Source organism: Uloborus diversus, chromosome 3, assembly GCF_026930045.1.
Source record: "Uloborus diversus isolate 005 chromosome 3, Udiv.v.3.1, whole genome shotgun sequence".
Lineage (NCBI taxonomy): Eukaryota > Metazoa > Arthropoda > Arachnida > Araneae > Uloboridae > Uloborus > Uloborus diversus.
In genome coordinates, this window is record NC_072733.1 from 170486804 (window position 1) to 170492803 (window position 6000).

Sequence of the window (6000 nt, forward strand, 5' to 3'; positions counted from 1 at the left end):
ACTTATATGTTTTACGTGTAACCTAATTATATTATCAAATATTTACGCTAAAGTTTTGACAGCTTTTTCAAAACTTGTCTTGAAAAACACATTTCTTACCGTACGTTAATTTTCTTCTTTTATGTATGCAAGTAAAAGTAATCTTGTTTACAAGTTACAAAGCAAGATTTCATAATAAAAATACAAAAAGTTAAATTTTCTGGATTTCGAGAAAAAAAAAAGTTGTAAAGATTTTGTTATTTGACGGTTACTATTATAACTTATTTTGATCAAACGGTTTTGGATCTAGTAAATACAATAAAGTAAGTTTAAACTTTCTGTTTTGTAAAATCTGACTCTGTTAATCAGTTATATATGCATATGTACATACGTAAGTTGAATGTACGTACATATAACGCATTATCATATTATAGCTATCACTTTTCAACATCTCCTTAACCTACAAAAAATATCTATCAATTTTCGAACATTAGACTCTTATCTTTCAACTAATTCCATAAAGCCCGTTGATCTAAAACTATACTAAATGCGCATGCTGTTTATGTGTTACTGTAAGTGTATAAATTACTGTTTTAGAGCGGTGACGTGTGAAACCGTGTTGTGTCGTACATAAATACTTAATATGAGAGAAACACGTGTTTCCCTTCTTGTTGACATAGATATTTAAATGTATAACCGGGACTAATATTTGTTATATCACTTTATTTGACAAAGGTTAATATAATCACCTTTGTCCATTTCTTTGAAGGATATATTGCCTATAAGACATATTTTTTTCTACTATTTCGGAAATGTGAGCAAGTTTTAAGAGAAGGTATTGGAAGTGACAATTTGTATTTCGTATTTTAAAAAAGTCAAAAAAAGTCACTAATAAATGAATTGCTTTGACACATTTTATATGTGACGCGCACCTAGGTAATTTAAAAATATATAAAAATCTAAAAATATTTTATAAACAGAGACAAATTATTTCCTCCTATATTTTTCTTCATTTTGAGCAGCATGGTATTATTTGCTTATATCTCTAAACACCAATTAATTACAATCAGCAACAGTATTTTTTTTCATTTACTTTGATTACAATTCAAAACATATATAGCCCTTAAGGTTTTTTTTTTTTTTTTTTTGAAAAATAAAACTTATATTCAAAGACCAGAGCAGAAAAAATATCAAAAAAAAAAAAAAAAAAACAAAACAAAAACATTATGAAAATAAATTCTGAATTCTTCGAAAAAATATGATTCATTTAAAACATCCCAATCAATGCTAAAACTACTTTGGAAAGATGAATTCATTTCTATATGCTTTGCAGTTAAGTATTTGAAGCTGAGAAAACACTGCATGTATCTCCCATGAAATCGCACTAAGGCTTAAAAAAATAAAAATCACGAATGTCAATTTAAAGCTTTGTATCAGTTTTCCGCAAGAGCAAGCACATTGTAATAAACGATATTTTCAAAGAATTTATTCCAAATGTAAGTACTTAAAGCCATTTTTTAAACAATAATATCTGCAAACAAATACCACGTGCGAAAATTGTACCTGATACTTTAATTTCAAAGCATTTTTCTTAATATTATGTAAATTACTAGGAACTATAGTTTCAAGAATTGTTCGAGTATCCTAACTATAAAAGTTTATTCATATCTGACCTATCTTTTCACCACAAATAGTAAAGAAATATAGTTCCTATAGTTCCATTTAGCAACACTGAGAAAAACCATTCCGATATTGTTATTCATTTCTTGATTTTGTATTTTATTAATCTTAATTACATGTAACTAAAGTACCTTTGTGTTTAATAACATCTTGATACCTATATTATTTGCATTTTACATAAAATCATCGTCTGCGTCTAACTAATAAAAATTTTATGATTTTGAACGAAATTTTACAAATATTAATTAAAAATTGCGTTAAATACAACTGAATGCTGTTGATTACAAACTGAAAGTTAAATTATTCTAAATATCTATGAACAAACATTCAATATTATGCAGTTGACTTTTAGGCTACAATATTACATAAGCAATAATAATAAAAAATAAATAAGTAAATAAAAAAAAAACAGAAGGTATGCATCTGTTAAGAAACAAAACATAGCAGGGCTAGCTTAGAATTTATTAAGAATTTTTTTATAAAATATGTTTTCTTGTTTACGTCACTTTTTATTTACTGCTAAGTAAAATAGTTTCAGTTAAAAAAGAAAAAAAAAAGTTTAACTATACTATGCCTTAATGTACCAACATTGATCAACAAATACGTTTCAAAATAACTGTAGCAGTAGTAAAAACCTTTTAACTTTAATATTATAACTGAAGAAATTCAACAGAGTATTTTTTTCACTAAATTATAAAAAACAATCGTTTAAGTTGCATATGTACATATGTTACAAGTTTAAACAAATTAGTATTAAATTAATGATGTGAAGAACATATTTTCTGTTTAAATGAGCAGCATCAGAATTAGCATTTTGAAATTTTAAAATTACAAAATCATAATAAAAAAGGTGTACAAGATTTACTTTATTTTATTTGTTTCTTCTGCAAAATATAATTAAGCAAAACTTTAGGCGATGAACTCTCACTTTTTTGTGCACAAAACTATTTTCACGAAGTAAAAATTAAACAATTAAATAACTAAACTTGTATCTCAAAATCTAAAGAAAAAGCTCCCATTTTGCACAATGTTTTATTCGCCGCACCGGATATGTAATACGTCACAAAAAATATCCCATTTATACCTGATAAGGATACGCAATGCTTTGCCGAACCAGATTTTATTTCTAAAACTGTTTAGGCTAATGATAAGTTTTAAAACGTATTTTCATTATAATTATTGTAGCACTGTATAAACGTTCGCTTTGGTTGTGGAAACCATGCATTCATGAATTTTTTGGTTAAACTGCCCAAAGTAGAAAATGTATGCCATGGGCATTGTATTGCAATGAAGGAAAACGCTGGAACGCCTTTTAGAGCCAAATCATTATTCCAAAATGTACCAGTTGGATCAGGGACCATAAATAAAAAGATAAAAGCACATATAAATGTACATGTAGATTTAAAGTCAAAAATAAGTGCTGAACGTTAATGTATGGCAAAATGTAAACTATAGTTAACCGTTAAAACTTTTTTAAGGGTAGTTAAGTGGCTGTCAGTTCAACTAGGGGCTAAGTATGATAAAGTAATTTGATGGCAAATGTCCTTAATTTTATTACAACAGGCTTTAACGCTTAGAGAACGTGTTGAGTGATTAGCAAGTGAATTGAGTGAGACATTTACGTGTGGCAGTAGTTGAGCTATAATTTAATAATTACTATTGAAGAAATCGGTGCAAGGAGTCAGTTCCATTCAAAAAGCATTCGGGAAACAAAAAATAAAAATGAAACTTAAATTTCGTTTTTTAAAGATTTTGTTTTTGTATTTTCATATACAATAATGTGTCTCTATCAAACCAATTTTAATTAAATGTTATTAAAATATCAGGTTCCCTATGTGTAATTACTTGTTATATACTGTAACTCTCTAGTCAGTTGAACTGCCTCCTTTTCGCACCAAAGTCTTTCAATTTCTCCATAGACTAGTTATGTAGAATTCAATTATGGAGGAGTGTATAAAAAGTATAAAAATTTACATAATACAAATTACCTAATTGACTGCTTATGTGGTAAAAATGTAACTGTGATAATCGATAAAACATTTTGAAATTGTGTAAGACTCAAACGATTACGATTAGTAGTTTAAAATAAAAAAGTTTTGATTTTTAGTTTTCATGAGGATGTTTTTTTTTTAGTAGTTTGCGTAAAAAAATCATATATAACAACTTAAACTACAAGATTTATCTTATATAAGTTCAGTAACAGTTAGAATTTCAAATTAATAATTTACCAATTGTACATTCTTTGTTGCGGTTTGAAAAAAAAAATGTTTTACTATTTAACTTGATATATTTTCTTTTCATCGTTGTTATAAAAAACTAACAAACTCGCGTAACAAAATTTCAAATAATCTGTAAAGTTTTGTTCTTTGTGTGTAACCAAATTAGATTTGATGTTGTATATTTTGATACATAGTGGTACCAATCAGGAGTCATTTTGATAAATAATGCTACCAATCAGGTGTCATAAATTTATGATCTTCCATGCAGAAGCAGTTGATAGTAGTACTTTAAAAAGATGGTTACCAATGTGCATATTCAACAGAATAAATCAGTATCCCATATGTTAACGCATATATCAGTTTAAATGTTTAACTTATTTGCATTTTTTTATACTTGGTTTGATAAATTTGATAGACGATTTTTGTTTTTACCTAAATAATGCAGATTTTAGTTTTCTATGTTGAATATTCTTTGGAAAAGTGTTTTGATGTGGGCAATGTTTGTATAAAGTATGTGCCTCAAAATATAGTATTGGTGTAAAAAGCAGAGAGTATATTTGCACTTGCGTATTTTTCTCAATACTAATATTTTTATATTGGTGAAATAGGAAATGGTAGCTGTTGTATTATGACATTGTTTGCTAGTTAGAACCAATGTTGGATTGAAATTTTATCCCCAAAAACACAATTTGAAGCCACTAAATGCGTTTTTATATGTACTATACTTTATATTTTTTCCCATTTGGGATTAAAATATTTTTTATGTTTCAGTGAATTTCTTTATCTTAAAATTGAAAAAATTCAAATTTACGTTTTTTCGAAACTTATGTAAATTTACTTTAAAAATTGAAAAATAAATTTAAAATATATTTATGTGTCTAAAAAAAAGTTTGTAAAATTTCCCTGCAATTATTTTGCAGAAAAAATGCCTTCCCCACGCCTACAGATATAATATAAATGTTTATGAACTACAAGAGTTTGCATTGATTTTAAAAAAGTCAAATAAAGAGAGAAATACAAAACGAAGTTCTAATCAACCTAAACAATGGCAAAAAACAATACCTTTTTAATTAAAAATATAATAATTTGCATTTGAGACAATTAACAGTTTAACGCAATCTCTGTATGGGTTCCAAGTGTAGTTGTTGCATTACGCTTTTGCTAAAACTTACTGTTTTAGCATTTTTAAAGTTTTTGCTTCTGAATTAAAATGTTTTTATTAAAATCAAAATCTTCCGCTGCAGAATTCAGTTCTTTAAGCGTATATGAAAAAAGTATGTTGTTTAAGTTTTGCTAAAATTTTTGCTTTTTTCCGTTGCTTGGTCATATATATTTGACCACCTTCAGGATTTTTCAGGCTTGATCTCATTTCAATCTACTGAATAAATATTCTTCTGTCTGTTCTTTGGCGAAAGAAATGTATAACAGAAATGTCAAAATTACAGTTTAGTAAATAATTAATGCTTATTTCCAACTGTAAAGTAATTTTTATTACATTATCAATTGATCACTACCACGAAGCAGTAATAAATATTTTTTTTATACATTGTTGTACTAGCATTCCGTTACTTTTTTCTTAAGAAAATATTTAATTGGAATAATTTATAATCAAATAGTTAAGCAGTAAGGATTTTTTATTACCCAAATATCAAGCAACAAAAGTTTAATTTTAAAAATATACTTTCAACAGAAAATATCTTCTGTTTTATACAAAATGGAAAAAAATCTGTAACATGCTATATTTGTTACTATATTTTTCTCCACGGTTTAAGTATACGAATCGGGAGTAATTATTACTTTCTCAAATTTAGTACTGACATGCAGTGATTGCATACTTAAGATTTATTTGACTTTCCTGCATGGAAATCACTGGGCATATCTGTATCAACTTATGCCACAATACGATGTATTAAGCACTCGATAGTAGCCAAGTCATGAGAAATGAGGGCACTATGCATGAATTTTACTTAGGAAACGACGTAAAGAACAACAATTTTGTTTCATAATATATCGCCATGAGAAATTGATTCTTTGAGCTGTACATTATTTAGTTATACAGTTAAGGCAGTGTTGAAAGTACTCGAAATTGTTTTGATATGTTGAAATGATTTTAAACATTGAA